This window comes from Oenanthe melanoleuca, chromosome 3 (genome assembly GCF_029582105.1).
Source record: "Oenanthe melanoleuca isolate GR-GAL-2019-014 chromosome 3, OMel1.0, whole genome shotgun sequence".
NCBI classification, from domain to species: Eukaryota; Metazoa; Chordata; class Aves; order Passeriformes; family Muscicapidae; genus Oenanthe; species Oenanthe melanoleuca.
The window spans coordinates 99,977,553-99,997,975 of NC_079336.1; the positions used below are offsets into that span (position 1 = coordinate 99,977,553).

Here is a 20,423-nt window from a genome sequence, read left to right on the forward strand (position 1 = left end):
TTGAAAGAATTTGAAATGGCACACAGGAGCTGTCAGAGCTGCAGGCTGGATCCATGCCAGGTGGATTTTGTCAGAGGGAAGGGGGACAGCAGCCGCAGCATTTGGGGACTTTGGTGTGGCGTGTGAGGGGAAAGGATCCGTGCCCCTTCGGCAGCGCTCGGCTCGCTTTGTTCACAGCTGCGCTCAGCCCTTAAATATTTGTGTTGACCTGATGGCAAGTGGAGATGTGTAGAGAAAGGAGTTCAAACTGTTGACCTGCTAACACCGGCTTTTGCAACTTGACTCCGGTTGTTTAAGATCTGTGATCTGCAGTTGAGCCATTCTCTTCCCATTGAGGAGGAATGAAAGGTGTTACAGACAGAGAAATACCTTGTTTTCAACCCAGATTGGGATGGTGGTTTAAATACCGGTATTATATTATGCACTGTGGTTTGACGCTGCTAGGGAATGTCTGAAGTGTGCTCGTGTCAAAGATCCTGGTTCAATGTTAAAGATCCTGATTTAATATTAAAGTTCCTGATGAGCAAGAAAGGGTTGCTGGGTTTTTGTGTGATTTGGTGGAGAAAGCAGAGTAAGAGCAAAGTTTCCACTTAATTAATTTAAGCCAGCATATGTGTGGGTACTCAAGGAAATCCCTGTTGTTGTGGCCAGCACTTGCAAGAACCTCTGTACCGAAATACACAGCACCTGTATTTTTTTATACTTCTTGGCGTGACATAAATTTATGTACATATGTATTTTTCACCAGAAGTTTAGCACTGGCAGCATCAGGTGGAAGTTGTTAAGGGGTTCGGGAGGGTGTTTTGAAGAAATCTGGGGATTCAAAGCCCATCTTCTGTGCTCTGGTCCCGCAGGGCGCTTCCCGCCGTGCCTCCCCTCACACTTCCCCGCCGGGCGCCATTTTGGGTGTTCTCCGACCCGCAGGTGAGGGAGCCCCGCGGCTGGAGCGGCCGGGACCGGCGGGAGCAGCCCCTCACAGCCCTGCTGCCACCCGGGCACCCACAGGCAGCTTCTGAGGAGGAGGGGGAAAATAAAGATGACACAAAACGAATAAAAAAGGAAATTTAAGGAAAGCTAGAGGGAAACACAGGTTAAGTAAGCGGTGAAGATCAAGGTGACGAGGCAGCGCAGGGCACTGAGTTGTTGGCGCAGATTGGAACCGGGGATTCCTGGAAATCAGCGTGTGGGGAAATGTGGAATTCTGTCCTGGCAGATGGTTGAACTCTGGAGGTGAGGAAAAAGGGTTTAGGAGAGAAGTGTGGAAGGAGCCAGGGTCCCCAGGGGAGGGGAACCGCGGCGAGGGAGGCGGGGAAGGCTGTGGAAAATGGCGGCGGCTCCTGAGGGGAGCCGGCTCGGCCTGAGGGCTGAGCCCGCGCTGGGAACGGTGTGCCGGGCTAGGCACACACTGAGGGCACTCATTCTATATAAATTATAAATTTGTTTGGTTTTGTGGCTGCAGTGTATGTTGCTGGCATGAGCAAGGGGGATTTGACCACGATGTGCGTGAGGAAAACTCACGTGTGGATTGCTGAGGTATTTTAATTCTCTTAATTGCTCTGAGACAGGGAAGCAGAGCTGGACAGGTAAGTTCTGCACACAGATAATTGCTTTTGGTGCTTGACAGAAGCTGTAAACATTAGTCGATTCCCTGTAAACATGTAAGAGCTTCATTTACCTTTAGTTGTAAGGATTTCATCAGAAATATCCTCATGAAAAGCAGATTTATCTTAGATCAACTAAGTTTGTACATACCATTATGGAACAAGCAAGCTAAAACACACCTAGTATATAGCAGCCAGCCAGACTAAATTTCCTGTTTTAAATTTCCTTCATTTCTGGACACTATAAATCTTGCTCATGTGTGATAGATATTTGGCTCCATCTCTACTATCTTTAAAGAATAAAAACATTTTAATTACTCATATTGTTAATTAATATGTGATTCATGCTGCTATAACAAGATATATCAGCAACATTCCTAGAATCAATCAAGTGAAGGTTACTGTTTTATTTAAGAGCAAATTGAGGATTCTGTGTTTTAATTAAAAACTTTGTGTTATATCTAAAATATCTACAATGCTTTTATCACTCTATAGTTCTATTTTTAATATTCCAATTTATTTAGTCATGTAAATTAATTTTAATTTAAAATTGTCATTGAAGTTAAGCAACTGTAGGGAAGAAAAATGTGCAGGTGCAAATAGCTGGGGTTTCAGGAATGGGCAGCAATCACATAGGAGAATAAACTACTAAAATATATGATCTTTCAATTTAAAATCAGAAGAGAACCTGAGTTTTCAGAGTTACATGAATGGAAACATGTAAATTTTTGTGGAATGGGAATAGAAGAACTGAAAGCAAAAAAAAGGTAAAATATTATAAATTCCTGCATATTCAGGCTTTGTGTGGTTGGGTGTTACTCAGACCTACTTTAAGTGAAGTCTGTGTGAGAAGAACACCAGGATTGGGGATGGACAGAGAACAGGAAAGAGCAGATGGAAGAATAAACACGTGCAGGGAGACAGGTCTGGGACAGAAGGAATTTGCATGGAAATATAAGGAAGGCAATAAATGTTTTGTGTATTTTCCGTGGTTGTTTTGGTAATCCAAAAGCAGTTCAAGTGAATTTTTAAACCCTTAATATTGTATCTTTCCTCTTTCTGCACCTTCTACAGATTTCTTCCTTGTACCTTTGCTTTTTGTCCTCTTCCCTTCTTGGAAATGAACAGTGGCTTTCAGGATAACTTCTTCCATTATTTTATCCATACTTTTTGTGTAAGTTGCTCCATCCTTGGGAGCCATCCTGTCCACACCCGTGCAAGGACTTCATTGTAACAACATTTATGATGTTGCAAGAGTTGCTAAAAAGTTGTTAAAGTACACTTTAGTCACTGCAATACTGCAATCCAAACACAGTTACCACCTGGAAACACCTGAATTTGGTAACTTAAAGAAGTAATTGGGTGTTACACTCCTTGAGTTCAGTGGTTAAACCCGGCATGTTGCCTCATGCGAGGAGGAGTGCTCTCCAACAAAAATGTAAGAGTGCACGACCTGGTTTTTGTTTTTAGTTTGAGATGGCAGTCAGATGTCCTAAAGCACGGTACAGGAGATGTTTAAACCTTTAAATGTCTTAGAAACTGCTCCTGTTGCAGTCGCTCCAGGTTGCATTCTCCTTATGAGTTTGGAAGGAAAAACTTCCTCTGTCCATCTCCAGCCAACCACAGGGATTCCATCCTGCATCCCAGCAGAGGAAGAAGCTGAATGCTGCTAGACCTCACGGCGGTGTCTGGTGCTGCAGGTAATGGATGTTTAATGTTTTGCAAGTTTCCCCTGAAAATACAGAGCATATTTGCAGATCGTGGTCTTTCAAGTTGAATTCAGCCTGTGAAATTTGTGGGGACTATTTTGTATGAAGATGCCTTTGAAGCAAAGATCCAGTTTTAAGGATCTTCCCTAAAAATTTGGACTTGAATTGCACTGTGGCCACTATGTGGGAATTAAGCATAGCTAGTACTTACTTGTGGGACTGCTGAAATTGTTTTAAGGAAATGAAAAACCATTAAAAACAAACCCTGACCTGACAATTTTTTTATTTTCAGTGGGAACCCAGCTTTGTACTTGTAGCTACTATGTCAATACAGAATGTGTTTTTAAAAAAGCAGTTTTATTTATCAGGTTTTTAGAGGAATAGTCTGTTTTTCCCCTCAGTGTTGTGGAGAGAAAGACAAAGTGTTTGCCATTTCCTCACCCCTCGGAGTGCCCAGAGCTCAGTGGCACCTGAGGGAACCAGGGGTGGCTTTCCCTCCGAAGCCAATCAAACTTGTGCCATTGACTTTGCACATCCAGCCTTTCACCCAGGCAGTGGCTTTTAGTATTGATGTTCTGTGACCAAATTATACTTCCTTTTTATAGAAACACTCTTCTTCCAGAGATGGACATGACCCCGTAGTTTATAAGTGGCTTGGCTATATCAAATTTATTCAGGAAAAAAAGCTTTAAAAAGGTGGTTTGTTTTTGAGAGCTTCAGCTGAAAGCTCTCACAGAGTCTCCTGGCTTCATCCTCCAGTTCTTGTAAAGTTATTGCTAAGGAAGGATCTGTGATAAATCAAGGACAAGGAATCCTATTTTTGCATAGTGAACTCGAGAATATCCAAAATAAGTGTTACAAATATTTATTGGAAAAGTGACATGAGAAGGAAGGGTTTGCTGAGGAGCAGTTTTGGTACAGCCAGACCACAGTGTTATTAAACAAGATACACGTGTAGATATTTACTGAACTCAAGGGAGTGCCAGTAAACCTTCTGGTGCTTCAGCAGAGACACAAAAGACCAGATCTAAACAACTTGTGTTAGATTGTGTGATAATATTCTGTTTATCTGTTGGGCTTTTTCTTGCTGGGTTTTTTTAAGCAAGTGCAGCAAGATCTGTCAAAGTCTCTCTGAACTTGTAACTGGTAGAAAGCCTTTTGTTGAGATAAAGAGGAGATTTTTAAAATGCAGCTATTTTAGTTGTGTGAAATGGGATTTATGGGATGAATTGGAAGTTGCTCTGTATGTCTAGAGAAGGAAGGCTTAGGTCACTCAGACATAGTTGTGCCTACAGTGTATCTCCAACCTTCTTTCTGTGGAGGCAATTTCTCTCCCCATGCTTCCCCTAACAAAAAAAAAAAGGCTAAATTTTGTACAATTCAGGTGTCTTATGCATAGTCTTACTGAAATTTATTTATAATTTTTGATAGTGATTTATTGTTATTAATAGTGGTTCCTCAGTAATGCCTGGGGTAAGGTGTATAATACACCCATGTAGCTGCTGTGCTGTGGAAAGGGAGCAATCAGACTTGGGTGCATTTATTTGTACAGTTAGGCCTTATTTTCAAAGTCAGCAGAAGTTTCCAAAGCTCAGCATTTTGGAAATGGAGGTTTCAGGTATAATTACATCCAACACTGAGCCTCAGTGAAATGGTCTGGTGGCTCAGATTGTGTGTGGAGGCTGTGAAAGGAGGCTGCATGTGGAAGCTGTCTCACTTAAAGGGCTGGGAATGCAGGGTTATGTGTCAGGGAATTCTTAAAGACTATTATTTATTGAATTATTTATTAATTGTATATATTTTATTAAATTTCTGTGTAGATGATATGGTACATACTTATTTTTTGGACATAGTGATTGAATACCTTGGGCAGCCCCAGCATTACTAAGGACAAATTAATATATTCTGAAGTCCACAAGTGGAGTCCAAAATATTTTGATATTGTTTTTCTTGAATGGATGTTAAAAACCTTTAAGTTTTGAGAGGATTCCTTTGAGAAAGCACCTTTAAACTGAGAAAGGTCAATTTCTTTGACAGCCAAGACGGGAGGTTTCAGAAGGGTTACTGTGATCCAAAACTCGAATTATGTATGTCAGTCCTTAGGGTGTATCTTTTAAAGTGGGAGTGGCTGGGGCTGGAAACCTGGTGGGATGGTGGCTGCTCATTCCCACGTGCAGATGGGATATTACACTTAAGCCCTGTGCTGGAAGAGTGCTAAGGGTGCAAAGTTAAGTGCTCTGAAGGCAAGAAAAGCCACCATTAAGGTTGGTGAGACAGGGATGCAGCTGACAGGAATTCCATGGGCGTTTGCTTGTGTTCAATCCCAGCTCTCCCTTTACTCTAGCTCTTCTGGGGAGTGAAAGGCAGATGGGGTTTGGGGAGGTTCTTTTATTTTATTTGTAACATCAATATTTTCTCTTAAACATCACCTGGGAAACAAGCCTACTGGTTTTGCTTAAACTGTACCAGACATAGTTCTGAGGACATTTTGGCCCAAATTACAGTTATAAGCACCTTTAGAGTTGAGTCCTGCAACAGAAGGTGCTTGACAAGCTGAGCTTGGCATTGCTGTCAAGCACACCCCACTTGTTCTGCTGCAGGGACAAAGTCTGTGTGGGTATTAAAGAGCACATTCCACTTTGTACTGTGGGTTTGCCCTCTCTCATCCTTACTCTAGCTCTCATTTGTAGTTTTACTCCCATTAAGGAATCGCTGTCTGAGTGCTAGGATGCCAGATTGGAAACCCCAGTTAATTTTCATGCACTCCAGCATCTTTGGTCGGTTTTTATTTCAGCATTCAGATTGCAGGAAGCCATTTATAAGACATGATGGCTTTCACACAGAGCTGCAGCCAACTATTTTCCAAAGGTTTTGAATGCCAGAAAGCAAATCTTACCAAATTCATGAGCTCGATATTCTTCTTGCATCACTCAATAGAGAGAGGAAGAATCACACCCCTGAACCAAGCAACTTTGTTACTTCTTGCTGAAAGATTCCAGTGAAGAGATCCATAAGCATTTTTATAAAATAATTTCTGCTTTTAAATGTCTGCATCATTTAATTTGGTTATTTTTGTTACGATAGTGTTTGCTATGTGTAGGGCACTTCCAAAACTTATGGCAATATTGTCTGTCTGCCAAGCATCTGAGTAGGGGAAATCCACTGGAGAAAATAGACACAAAGAGTTGACAAACAATGTAAAAAGTGTGCTTTTACTTGAAAATATGTATTTGCTAAAATTAGAAGAGGTCTTGACTTGTCTTCCAAAAGCTGCATATACTCTGGGCAAGCATATCTCTGGTAGGTTAGTGGGAAAGGTAGGGAACAGAAGATGTAAAATGCAGGCTGTGCTATTGCACTGAGTAATTTTCCTTTTTGATTCCAAACAAACCAACACAGCCCTAAGCCTCCAGAAATCTTATGTAAGGTGTGTGTGCATGGAGCACAATAAAATGTTACTACTTGTGGTTTCCTTTCATGATGCAGGGGACAATGGAAATAAAACCTTGACAAGGAATTATACCTGTGACTCTGTGATCACAGATTGTCTCTTGAAATGTTAAAATTCAGTCAATGTGTTAAATTATAGTTGTTATTATGTGAACTCTCTGTGCTTCTGTCACCTTAGTATGTTTTATAAAGCTTTGGAGAGGTATTTTCTAGGAAAATGAGAACTTGCATGTTCGTAAACATAAAACTCCCTTCTCATACTCTTAATATTTTGGCTTGGATTCCCCTCCTCCTTTCTGAAAATATTTGGTCCAATGTAATGATTTTCCTTCTTATTCCTGTCGCGTGTAGACCAAAGGCAGAGTTGATTGTGTGAACTGCTATTGGTAATCAAAATGGGTAAGATTTTCACTGGATTTTTTTCTCAGGGTGTTTAGTCCTGTACTGAGTGAGGGGGAACACTGGTTTTTTTTTTTTATAAGTATTTTTGCTCTCTTTAGATATCCTGAGGTCAGAATATTGCAGTGATTGTCTCTGTGGTCATAAAAGACCCATGAACTTGGAACAGAAGGCTCTTGTGGGGGTTAGCTCAGAAATATAAATGGCCAAAGCTAAAAGGGTTGATTGTCTTTGGTGGAAATATATATACTTTTTGGAACACTGGAGTGGAAGTAAAGACAAATGAACATCCTTATGGTGTAATCACCAGGTTGAAAAATCAGGTGACTTTAGTTCTCAAACTCCCTGTTAGCACAGTGACTTTTTATGTTCTTTATATCTTCGTTGGTGGATGAGTCAATGTTTAAATGCTCATTTATCATTTACTATATAAAAGAAAAGCTATTATCTGAAACTCATTTTTACAGTTGCAGGCAAACCGAAATAATCATTTTCAAGGACCTAAAGCTGTTTCTTGAAGAATGTCATCATTTTCTTCTGCTTTTACTTACCACTTACACCAGTATATGAGGTACTTTGAAGAGCTGTACCTTGCACAGCCTGGCTGCAGATATTGCCAGCCACCATACCTGTACAACCCAGGCTAAAGAAACTTAGTTTCTGCAAGCTGCATTCATCTTGCAGACAGGACAAAAGAACCACTTCAAAAGCACAGCTCTCCCTGAACACTTTCGGTGCTTGCTCAGTAATGTGCCGTGCCCTGGAGGCTGAGCAGCCCCCTTGGCCCAGACAGAGGATTTCATGAGCTGGGGGTAAAGCCCCTGCTCTGCCGTGGAATCACCCTTACTCATGTCCCTCAGGAGAGGAGCTGCTGTTCTCTGCTCTTCTTTCCATACTAAGAACCTCTCTGAGTAAATGAACTGTCTGTCTGAAGTGGTAGAGGAGTAGTCTTCATTCTGCATTATAATTTGATGGCTGTCCTAATAGATAATATTAATATTAATTTGTCTGTGTGTGTCATCTTCTCTGTTCTCAGACTGCATGGGTGTAGCTCATGGGCTTATCCACACTGAAGTTTCACCCTCTGATCTGTTCTGAGCTGTCCAGGATGCAGAGGTTGTGTTTCCTCTGCACAGCTTTGCACTTGTGCCCTCGGGTATTTTGTCACAACCACTATTGCTTTAGGGCTGCACCTCCGTATGCACACAAAGCAGGACAGCAGTGTAGTCAATGCCATACATTTACTTCCCTTAGTTTGACCTCACTTAACTTCATTTAAATTTTATTCCCTTGGTGACCCCACATTTTGCCACCGCTTTGTGCCTTATTCTTTATCTCCCCAAATGGCCAAAGCGTTTGGGCCAAATGTGACCAAGTGGTGAGACCAAAAGCAGTGTCTTTGCAGGAGATGACAGAACTCCTGTGATTGTGAATCACTGGGATTCTGCTGCTCTCTTGCAGACCCAGGCACTCTGCCTCTGACAGAAGCTCCCATTTTGTGCCTCTGTGTCCCCTTGTCAGTGAACGGACTCTCTTATTTGCTGGCAGAAAGGTGAGGTTCTGCACACACAAGGCCTGTTCTCCCTTAATCCCACTTCAAAACCAGGTTGGAAACACAACTATTATAGGTGTTACTTTACATCAGGGTCTAATTGTTAAAATCATCCTGTTAGGGTGACACATGACATGATAAAAATAAGTTACGTGTGCTCTTTTAAACTCACCTTATCTGCTTGCACATCTTGCAATTTGTGATCACCAGAAGACTATAATTTACTTAAATGCTTGTACCTTTATTTTATAAAAATCCATAGGTACTTTTAAAAATAAAATGTACTTTTTATAGTGTAATATTTTGAGTTGAATATGGTGAGAATTGAACTGTTTTATCTGTAATGTAACAGAAAGGTATGATCTCTTCTTGGGAAAATAGAGGTTTCCATGAAGTTAGTGTTGAGATAAAGCTCACTTTAGAAAAAAAAAACCCAGAGTCATCTGATGCTGAAAGAGACATCTGCTTATTTATTTTTGCTTTTTTAGGTGTTCATCTTTGGGGTTTTTTTTGTGTTACTCCCCCAAGCTGAGAAGTCATCAATATTTGCACGAGAGGGGAATATTGCAAATGAAATGGCCGCAGGTTTTACTTGTCTGACTTTGCTGAGGGATCAGTTTGCTGCAGCTATTTTGTGTCTTTGATGGTTAGAGCAGAATGTCTCAACAGTTTAACATGATAAAAGATGTGGTGTCGGTGATAAGTGTGTTCATTACACACTAATTAAAAGGTGCAGCAGCAGTGATGGAATGCCACCCAGAGCCCCCGTGTTCTCAGCGTGTCTATTTAAAAACTGTGTGTTAGGAACATACTTTGAACACCTAGTTGGGTGGGGGAAAGACCTCAGTGGTCGTGTATTCCTAACCTGCTGTGTCATTTTAACAAATTGCTTTCTCAGTCATATGATCATACTTCAGTCTTGTGGGGTATTCACTGTTCTGAGGAAGAAAGGAAAAGGTTTCATATTGTCCATGGCAGTTTGTCCCTGTGCCATTCAGAGCTACCTGTGATAAGGCTTGGAAGCTGTGGGCTCCCACAGCCTTCTGTGCTCAGTCCATGAGCACTGTACCCAAAAGGCGTTGGTTTGACTTTCTCATTCTCTGTTGTTTCATCTTTCCTGCCTCCCCTCCTTCTCCTGCTTCTGGGGCTGATGCTGATGGATTGGGAAGGGCAACACTGAACTTAAAAGTAACATGAGACAGTAGTGCTTGAGAGATATTCAGAACTTGTTGGGATTGGTTCTATACACCTCTGCCCTTGGAAGGAATTACAAGGTAAGGTAATTTTATCTTGGAAAGTCTTTTCTGCCTGACTTTTCGAGTTGATTTCAATGTTAGGAGTGCCTGTTTCCACATGCTTCTTAGGAATAAAATTTGCTTTTTTATGGGTCATCTTGTGCTTGCATAGAAACAGGTTTCAATGCTGTGCTTTGAGTCTAAGTGTGCCATTGTTTGAGTCCACGATTAACCTCTGCCAGAGCTCTTTGTGTATAGGGACTTGATGTTTTTAGCATCAGAGTGTTATGGTGCTCAGAAACGAGGGGACACTATCATAAACTCTTTTTGAAACAGGAAAAAAAAGATTAAAAAAGAATGTTTGTTCCCTACTTGAGGAGAAATCAGAATTGTTAAGTGTAGAGAAAGTTCTTTAAGAGGTATATGAGCTGCCTGGTAACACCTCAGGAGCCATATGTGACTGCACATAAACAGCAGCCGGAGGTATTTCTGCAGCTTTCCATTCTGTAGAGGTCATGCAGTATCAATACCGTTCTCTGAAGAAAACTGTTGACTACTATGAATGCTGGCTTTTATATGCCCGCTTTCATATGGGCCTGTTGGATAATAATTAAATTAAGGTTTCTGACTCCTCCTGAGGTTGGGCTTATGAATATCTAAAGATCTGATTGATCAGAGATGCTCAGGTTAACCGTAAAATTGATCAAAAAGCAGGCAAAGAATAACGGCTCAGCCGAGCGGTTCTGCAGAGTGGTAAACCCACTGCTGGAGAATGTGACTGGAATGAGGCTGCAGCAGCCTGCTTTATTCCAGTGTATTTAGCACAGGGCTGTCACTTAATTGTGTTGGCATTGTTTCCCTTTGACAAAGAGAGCTGAGGACTGGCAGGTCACATGTGTTTGTCTATGTTGCATTTTTCCTCATTTTGTGAGGGAAGGATCTAAAATGAGATCAAAAGCAGCCAAGTCTTTGTCACTGCCTTTGCTCCCTGGTTGGGTTCTGCAGTGTCCTGGGCTTTCAAGTGGCTGATGGTGTGAATTTGGTGGGCAGCTCTTGCTCACACACAGAGTGTCTTTTGAGGAACCTTTCCTCCACGGGCCATTCCTGTATCCAGGGAGCCTTTCCTCCATGGCCTGCTTCTGGCAGGTGTTGAGCACAAACAACATCCCTCAAAATCAGTAAACACCCAGACTTCTTTGACAGGACAAGGATTTTAAGCCCCTGGTGCCCTAACCCATCCATGGGACTTTGGCTTGGAATAAACCACCACACCAATGCCTTCCTTAGTTACACAATCCATCCTTCTCAAAAACATGAGCAAGGAAAGATGGCTCCCAGTGTAATTTGGAGACTACCCGCCCATCAGGGTAGAAGGATAGCAGTTGTGTCTTTTGATGTCATTTCCAAGTGCAGGTTCTGTGGCTTTCACAGTGTTACAGTAAAGGAAGAGGTTTGATTGACTTGGTGTCCTAAATTGAGCACTAAGCTTGCTCCAACCTAATCCATTTTTCCTACAAGTTTTATTGGGGGGGAAAAGGTTTCATCCTTTAAGGCTCAATGCACTCTGACCTTCACCCAGGAAAGCACTTAAGCAAATGAGCAACTATATACTTACTATTAAGTACATAATGAAATCTTTTGCTGGGTCATTGCAAAAATCAAGCTTGCCTTGAATGAAAAGTAAAAGAAAAGATGATATGCTAGTGGGAGTGAGGGGCTTTTCATATTTAGTATTATTTTTATAGACATCAAGGGTTTGTTAACTGTGAATTAGTCAAAAAGTGTTGCTCTAAGTCTTCATTTTGAGGACAGAATTATTTAGGGGTAAGAACAGGGCAGCCTAGAAGTCAGTGGTGGTTAAAGGCGTTAGTTTCATGAACATTTGTTTTGGTATTTTTGTGTCTACAGTGCTGATACCGGTGATCTGATTATTTTTCTGTGTAGAGCATTTGAGTTTTTAGATGGAGGTTTGTCTTCAACTGTATTTCTGAATTCTACCAAGCCTTTCCTGTTTTTCCTAACACAGAGGACTTGCATCAGGCCTTAAGAGCCACCTAAGATTTGAGAGACATGGACAGGTTGAGCAAAGGATGCATGTTGCCTACCTAAAAATCCAGAAAAATCAGGTAGAATATCATTAAGAAATATTTTTGCTTTTCATTGTCTAGGTGTCATTTTAACATACATGAGGAGGAGCCTCAAATTCCTTGAGAATGTTTATTTGTTTTTTGTGTCCCTCTTCTTCCAACTCTGTTTCCTGCGTTTTCTTGGTTTCTTTTGGGGTATTCCCGGGACTGCAGAGCTGAATGTGTGTGCAGCATTTCCCTGTGCACCACTCATGCTCTGCCTTATGCCTTAGAACAGTGAAGAGCACACACTAACCGTCTTCCAGAGATTTGGGAAGGAAGAATTTTTCTGTGGGGCAATGAGGCTTCTATACTGTGTTTCTTTATGGGACTGTGGATTATCATAATTCCATTGGACTGTTGTCTTCTGGGACAGAAAGTGCCAAGCCTCACTTGGAAAGTTCAGGCAAGTAAATATCCCCTCTGTGATTTTTGTGTAAATTGCAAATTAGCTGGACTGCTCAGGGTAAGGCCATGAGTGTTCAAAATAGGTACCCAATGAATATTTAGAAAAATCCTTATTTGCTATTTCAAGCTCTTAAGTAAATTTTACCATGAGAATTTTGTATTGCTGGTTATGTAAATTTCTCACTGTACTGGAAGCGAATTTGGAGCCCCTTGTCCTGACTGTTGAAGCCAATCCTGTCACACCCTGAGGGACAGCACTGTCCCATTGTGGAGGAGATTCTCTCCCTTTATTCTGTGGATTAACAGGCTGAGTCCTAACCTTTATTTTCTCAGAATGGTGGCAATGGCTGTATTTCTACATGCTGTCTTCACTGGGTCTGAATATGCACAAAACTAACTTCAGGATCTGTCCCCTGCTCTCCCTGCATTCTAACAGGAAAATAAACTGCTGGTGCATGCATTTTTTGTCCCAGTGACTATAGAAGAAACATTGAGATAGTGAAGCATTTGTCAGAACTGGTCCTTTGTGTTGCCTCACACAACCATGTTGTCTTCAAAGGATATTTATACAGTACAAGGCTGCTGTATAATACCTGATATAATTCTCTGTGCAATGCCAAAAATATGGGGTACAGTGCTTTTGAGTTTTAAAAATGTCAGAATGGAAATTCAGGCTTTTGACGCTGCACTAATTTGCTGAGAGATGTCGGAGTACGTAGCCCTTTCTGTAATTTTGCACAACACTTCAGGCTGTAATATTACAATAATTACCCAGTAAAGTCATAATTGAAAGGTAAAAATTGAATTTAGGGTCTACATAATTTAAACAGGCCCAGATTTTACCAAGCATAACACCTTTATGGTGTCTGCTATGTTCCTTATAAAACATACTAAATTTTGAGCCGATAACTCAAATGGTTCCTGTGGTATAAACTTGTGAAAAGTCACAATTTTGCATTGTGCTGAAAAGCCACCTTACAATGTAGTGACTACCATGGCTCTTTAATATCCAGCAGAGTTCTCCTGCTGTGCTTTGTCAGTCGGTAGCAACATCCAAGTCTTCTTGTAAAAGTAATTCACACTTTTTTCACAACACTGTTGCTTTAATTACCACTGAACTCTGCTGTTGCTCAGACAGGCCTAGCAGGACCAAGAGAGGGTCAGCGCTGCAGTCACTGCAAAAGAAGCAAATGGCTTTTTTTCTTACTTTATTATTAACAAACCATCTTTGATTGAAATGCTCCAAGCTTCTGAGACCCAGCCTTGTCTCTGTGCTCTCTTGGGGTATTCATTATCAAAGTAGACCATGGATGTCAATCTGAGAAAACATCAGAAATAATACCTAAAATCCTAATCAGAAAATGTCAAGTAAAGGCAAGATTCACATATCTCCTACATGCAAACAGCTGATCAGATTTTTCATATGTGCCCATTGAATTTCTGATAGCAGCCGACTAAGTCATCAACTTACTGTACATTTTTTTATGTGTAAAAACGGATTTTACCCATTTGTTTGTGATTTTTCTTTTTTCTTCATGTTTATTTCATTTGTTGTATCTCGTTAGAGGCAAAAGCATTCACAGGAAGAAGTGAAAGATGCTGAAAGACAAAAAAGACTGTATTTAAAATTACAAAATACTGCTTCTTTACCTTTGTCTCATGAAATGTTCAATATTCATGTATCTTCCACACTATAAAGCTGTAAAATAACCCTTTGAGTAGCACAAACATAATTTTCAGACCTAGGTTTGAGTGGATTTGTCTCACTGCTTACCTAAAAAATGGTCCTGTCCCTTCTGGCTCTGTGTGGGGGAGAGAAACTCACCTGGAGAGAAATGCAGCACTTCCAGCAAGGCAGTGTCCCTCCATAAACTGCAACATTCCAGCATTTTTAGAGCTGGATGTGATCATTTCTACATACAAGGGAAACTGCAAACTAGGTTTTGGAGTTGCAACTGCTTTAGTCAATGTAAATCCAGTGCAACCTGTCAGCCTTAACACTTATTAGAATATACCTGTGATTGATGAATAGGATTAGAGATCAGCCCTGTGTTTCATATCTCACCTCAGAGATGATACTGCAGACTGATACCACACCACTTAACGCTGCAGGAATGCAGGGTTCCTGCCTGCTTTGGAAAAAGGGGACACTTGTGACATTAATGTTCAGTTATTAAATAGCCACACCAGCTGGGTTCTGCATGGATTTCTTATAGCCCAAGAATCAGAATATTCTTCTTTTCGGGCTGTAGCAAGGTGAAAGCTGCCTGGGTAAAGTGTTGTCTGTGGGATGCTCAGTAATGCCATGCCCTGGTCAGGGCTGATAACCTGCAGCTAATGTTAAGGAGTTACAGGACTGACAGAAAACACCAGAAGAATTAATTTTGAAAATATTTGCCCCAAGTTACTCTCAGTATTTTATCATTCTATAGTGTCTGGAATTAGGAAGGATAGAAAGTAGAGGTCAAAAACAACAAAAAAGACACAAGTGTGATAGAAATGCAGGTTCAACATGGATTTTGGCAAGGAGGAGAAAGACTTGAAGCAGCAGAATAACAGCTTGACTTGCAGACCTTCACAGAGGAATCCAGGCAGATTAAGAAACCTGTGATGGGTGAGATTTGCTTTTCCTCTGCAGCTCTTTAGGCGGTGATAGATTTTTCCAAGTCCTTCCCAATAGTGGGACATGCCTTCTAGGAGTACTGTGACTTCTTCCAGGTGAAAACTGCACAATATGACAGAGTACAGAAGGCAGCTGAAATGATGATTATTTCAAGTACAGCCTTGCAGTGACTTGGGGGCAGGTAATTGTGCGTACTGAGGACAAAGACAAAAGGAGGGAGAGAGTTTTTTCCTCCTCACATACTACTGGCACATCCAGGCAGAGGTACCTCTCTCACTTCCCCATCTCCTTCTCTGCAGAGTGTTTGTTCTGCAAAAAGCCACTTGCAGGAGGTATTGCTTCCTACAGATTTTTTATTTTGCATTGACTAAATAACAGGCCCCAGTCTTGTAGTGATTTATGCAGTACTAAAAACAGCACTGATCATATGCAAGAGCCAGTGTGGTTCTTTCAAGAAACAGCATTCCTGCCCTGGTGTGGATAAATGATTCCTAGAACCGGAATATAGCAGTGCTGATATTTGCTGCTCTCTGGCCTGAAAGTACCTGTAAATTCCCAGGCAGGAGATGCAGCTGAAGCTGTGGCTGCTTCTATCATGAATCCAGTCATATTTCCTGGGCTTTTTCCCCAGGTGCTTAGATGTCGCATATCTTTCTTCCCCCCAAATATTTGTATCCTAATATGCTGAAAAAAGTGTTTGTAGATGCCAGTGCATCTCAGGGGTGGAGAGGGGAGGCAGCAGAAACAGAAATTTAAGATGCATTATTTGGAAAATGAGAAAAGAAAGAAAAGAAAACATTATGGTCTTCCACCATTTAAAGCCTAGCTCATTTTTTTTAAGGTAAACCCTAGAATTGTGTAGCTTATCCCACATTGATGATGTTTTGTCATCCTCAGAACATGACAAAAAGAAGTAAATAAACACCTAAACTCCTGCTTTAATCACGGAAAGAAGTCCAGGTTCCAATATCAATGTTCCCCTAAGAGTTTCTGGGGTTCCTGTGTGTTCAGCACCCAGGGAAGTACCCAGTGGCTGCTGTTCCTGTAGAAGGAACTAAGGAGGGGAGGAGATTCAGACCAGCTAGAATATATTGGTCAGAAACATGGCTTGGTCTGTGCCAGGTGGTTTGAGTATAAAACAAATCTGAGTTTACAGCCTCTTTTTCTTTGAGATTAATCAAATCTGAGACAGCATGCAACTACGGGATCTGAGAAAACAGATTGTAAAAACTGATATTGCTGGTTTTCATGGTAAAATTTAATGCATACAGAAATAATGCACACTTAGAGAAGACTTAATGCATCCTTTTGGGTTTAAAGAAAAATAATGGTTGGCAAACTTTATTTTAAACTGATGTTCTGAAAGGCAGGTGGAAAAGGAAAAGAGCAAAAAGAAGATGGTGACAACATCTCGCTAAACATGGTAACAGATTTCGTGACCTGCTGAGAAGTAGAAGGTTTAGCAACCTGTTGTAGCACAGGCAGGGAATACAATTGCATCCCCCAAAAAATCTCTGTAGGCTCATCCTGACCACGTGACCTTGTTGTGCGATGACTCCACCTGCCAGCCATACCAAACAAACAGAGCAGTACTGCACCATTTTCAGGTTTAAGATATTATTACAGCTTGTGAATAAGATTCCCAGTATGTGGACATGACAACTATGAAAAACTGTAATTTAGGACGTAGAGTATTCTCTTTCTGCTTTTATGTAGAATTTCACTTTAATGCAATGTAAATGACAGTAAGAAATACATTCATAGAATGTTAAAGCCTTCCCATTAAAAATTCTGTATGCATTTTATATTCTAATTCATGTACAGTCAAAAACCCTGATAAAATCATAGTACTGATTTGACTGCTGCACTTATCGTATTAATGAGGATACTTTATGCCTTTTGAAAATTGGGATATAGACCATTATGTGATTGTGAGTGATGTGATTGTATCACACCAATTTGTTATTCAATCCCACCCCTCCCTTCAGTCAGCTTTGTATATAGGAAAAGCCATTGGTGAGCATGTGTGGAGGCAGGAAAACCTATATTTAAAATTACTATTGTCTTCTTTAATCATTTACCTGTTAAACAGATTATGTATATTTTTTCCAAAGCCTGAAATTTGCACAAACTGCAGAAGGGAATTCATAGAGGTATCCAAATTGCCCAGAGGAGCGCCAGCTAAGGCTGGCTGAAGGGAGACTTACCTAAGCCAACTCTGCAGCTTTCTGGATTTGTGTGTAATGTGAAATTCTCCTCCCAAATACCATATTCTAGACTGATCCTCATGGCTCTGCACAGTCATTCCTCAGGCTCATTCCTTTTGTTCTCTTCCTGTCCCCCTCCACAGGCTCCATAAGGAAAGGGATGTCTCATTTCCATCTTTTAGATAGGCGAAGTCAGATGAGAAAACCCAGTTTGCTATGACAGCATCTTAAAAATCCTGTCTGACCCCTCCACAATGGCAGGAGGTTGGGAACTGAAAAACAGCATTTCTGTTGTTGGCAATGCGTTTATATGTTAGAAGGGCTTGGATCATTTAAAATATGTTCATGTCTTCTCTTAGCTAGTCCCTGTGTACTTTGGCTTTAGGAACACTCTTTGTCCTTGTGGCTTTCTCTCCTGGTTTTAAGTCCATGGAAAATATTTCACCTTGATGAAAATAAACCCCACCTGTTTTCCCCATGTGCTCCTGTGAGTGTTTCCAGACTTAAGTACATCTCCTTATCTCCTGTGAGGAAGAGCTTTGTGTTCTCCAAAACACAGTAGGTGATGTAGAGTAGTCCTGCCTCAGAGACGTCTTGAAAGCAGCATTATAACCAGAGAATTAAATCTGCATTCTCGTCCCTTTCCTGCAATCTAGCCATTAAATGTTTAATTCTGTCTGTAATGATGGTCTCTGTCATTAACTTGTCATGAATGTTGTATTTTTCTGATGCTGCCATCTTCTCTCACTGTCCTGTTGCTGCCTGTAGTTTTCTGGTTTTTTAAATATTATTCTCAGTTTTACTACCCAATCCATTTTTATGTTTCCTATCTTTATAAAAATGTCTTACTGCTGACTTCTTTGAGGTGGAGCTGCCACATGCTACAACACCCGACCCACTGGTATGTTTGTGAGAGCTTTGAAACAAAAAAATCCCAAGTTCTGTCTTGCTGTCTCCTCTTTGGAATTTCTGCCCTTGTTAATGCAGAAGCATGACTCGAAAGGTTTATCAGAGTGTGTGTCCTCTTGATTTTGGCTGCCAGTGCCAATCAGTTTGTCCATAATGGCTGTGACAGTGCCCTCCTGGCAGTGCAGAGGAATAGAAGAGGCCATGCACACGTGTGCACATGGCCACACGTGTTCAGGAGGTATAAAACAGTGCAGAGTAAACACACTGTGCTTTAAAGTGTCCTTTTTTGGGGGCGGAGGCAAGAGATATTTAAAGGTCAAAGGGAAGCATTACTAGTGTTAGATAAATTTTACCCTATTTAAATTCAAAACCAATAAGAACTTTATACAATCTTTTGGACAAAGCCTGCAACATTCTAATCTCTGCAAATCCACTCTGTACTGTTCACTGCTCTTCTTATTAATCAGTTCTACAGAGCTGTACTCCTCTCAGTGCTGTTACACACACTGCATTTTTATTCTCCAGCTTGGCCTTTTCTGTATTTTTGCTTCATCTTACATTCAATTACCCACAGCCTGGTTTGCAGAACAGGGGGCCATTGGGGGCTGCATTTAAGCTACAGCCCATTATGTCATCTTGCTTCTTATATTTTACTCTGATCTTTCTTGGGATGAAACTCATTTATGAACCTTTCTGTGGAGAAATTATGTGTCTCCTTCTGCAGAGTCTGAAATTTGCCTTCTCAATGCCTCTGTTATTAAAAGAACAAGCAAACGCCTGACTTATTTACATCTTGGATCCTGGTAGTTACACCTATTGTTGCAGTTTCCAGAACACCAAGGTATTCTAATTATTGTTGCTCTATTTGATGCTTTCATAGAAGTATTTAGTGTTCCAAATCCAGTGTCTGCTTTCTGAGGAAGCCTTTTGTGTTCTTTGTAATATATACTTTCAAATTCATTTGAGAAGTCCATCTCCCTTCCATACCTGTGAGCTTGACAAGCATTCCTGGAACTGGAAGCTGTTTGCCCAGTGAGAGTTCTCTTTGAAAAAACCCACAGCTCAGAGCTTATGACATTTGATAAAAGTCTTGGTCACTCTTTAGGGATGGGGTCTGGGATTGAATTTTAGAGCTGCTCAGAACTGTCTTGCTTTTTATGTCATTTTCACAATTGCCTTTGAATTAATGTTTCTGGTCAAGATGTGTTAAAACCAGGATATGTTTATAGTCTTTCGTATGTATTCGTAAATATATATATTAAAAATACATGTGTATGACACACTAATTGTTTATATTTATCTGTAGGTACTAATGCTACACAATCATTGTCTGCTTAATTTTGTTGCAATAATAAGAGTCATGGTTCAACAACCAAGTTTTTGTCTCACGCCTTTTTATCGACACATTCCGTCTATGACAAAATTCCTTTGGAAAATTGTTGGTACTATTTCCTTCTAGTATCAAATTTTATTTCTTCCTACAGTTTCCTGATCCCCAGTTTTTCTCCCAGCATTCTTGCTTCATCTTCTGCATGGCAAACTGGAAGTGTTTGCCATGTTTTGGTTTGGTAATGAAGGCACACGTTGGTGGTCATTTAAACAAATTGACATGTATGGATATTTAATCCTTAGAATTCCAGTTAGAGTGGGATTGAAACCAGCATAATCCATGCAATTGGCCAGCTTCTGGGTTAGGGTGAGCGTGTAATTTGTGCTATGTTCAGTGTGGTTTCTGTAATGTCAGATCCTGAACTCCACGCAGACATACAGATTTTAGAATTAAGAAGTGCATTAGGTACCAAGGAAGAAGTCCCAGCCACGATGCATTAGAAGCCTTGTGCTGGAATTATAGAAGGATTTCAAAGATATAGGAGCCAAGCAAATCCTTAGCTTTTAATAGTATAAAACATAGTAAAAGCTGAAAGTTCATGCCAGTCCTTCAAAATAATTGCCTTTAATATTATTATTGATCATGTAGTAGGAGACACAGCCTGAGTGCTACGAGGATTTCAAGGGAATGCTTTACAGCTTAATTATGTTTCCCTGGGAGATTTAACATAATTCAATTTATTTTCCCTCGTGTTTCATCAATCATTATATGAACAGAAAGGATATCTGAGCTTCATTTCTAAGTGAATTCCTGTAGATTTGAGAACTTTCGGCAATATCTCTATTGGAGAGAGGAATGCAGCATACCTTCTGTG

The 20,423-nt window shown here is 40.7% G+C and overlaps 1 long non-coding RNA gene across 4 annotated transcripts in view; it reads left to right on the forward strand.

The window, feature by feature from the left end:
* The window catches only part of LOC130251744 (uncharacterized), a 434,188-nt gene that overhangs the window by 261,583 nt on the left and 152,182 nt on the right, over positions 1-20,423 (forward strand). Inside the window, exon 1 of one of the 4 annotated variants that reach the window (XR_008840220.1) lies at positions 927-1,230. The exons of 2 other annotated variants lie outside the window; for them this stretch is intronic. This is a non-coding gene — a long non-coding RNA (uncharacterized LOC130251744). Of the gene's footprint in view, positions 1-926; positions 1,231-3,164; positions 3,302-20,423 lie in introns of those variants that run through there. One more of the 4 variants, XR_008840218.1, reaches the window with a different exon arrangement.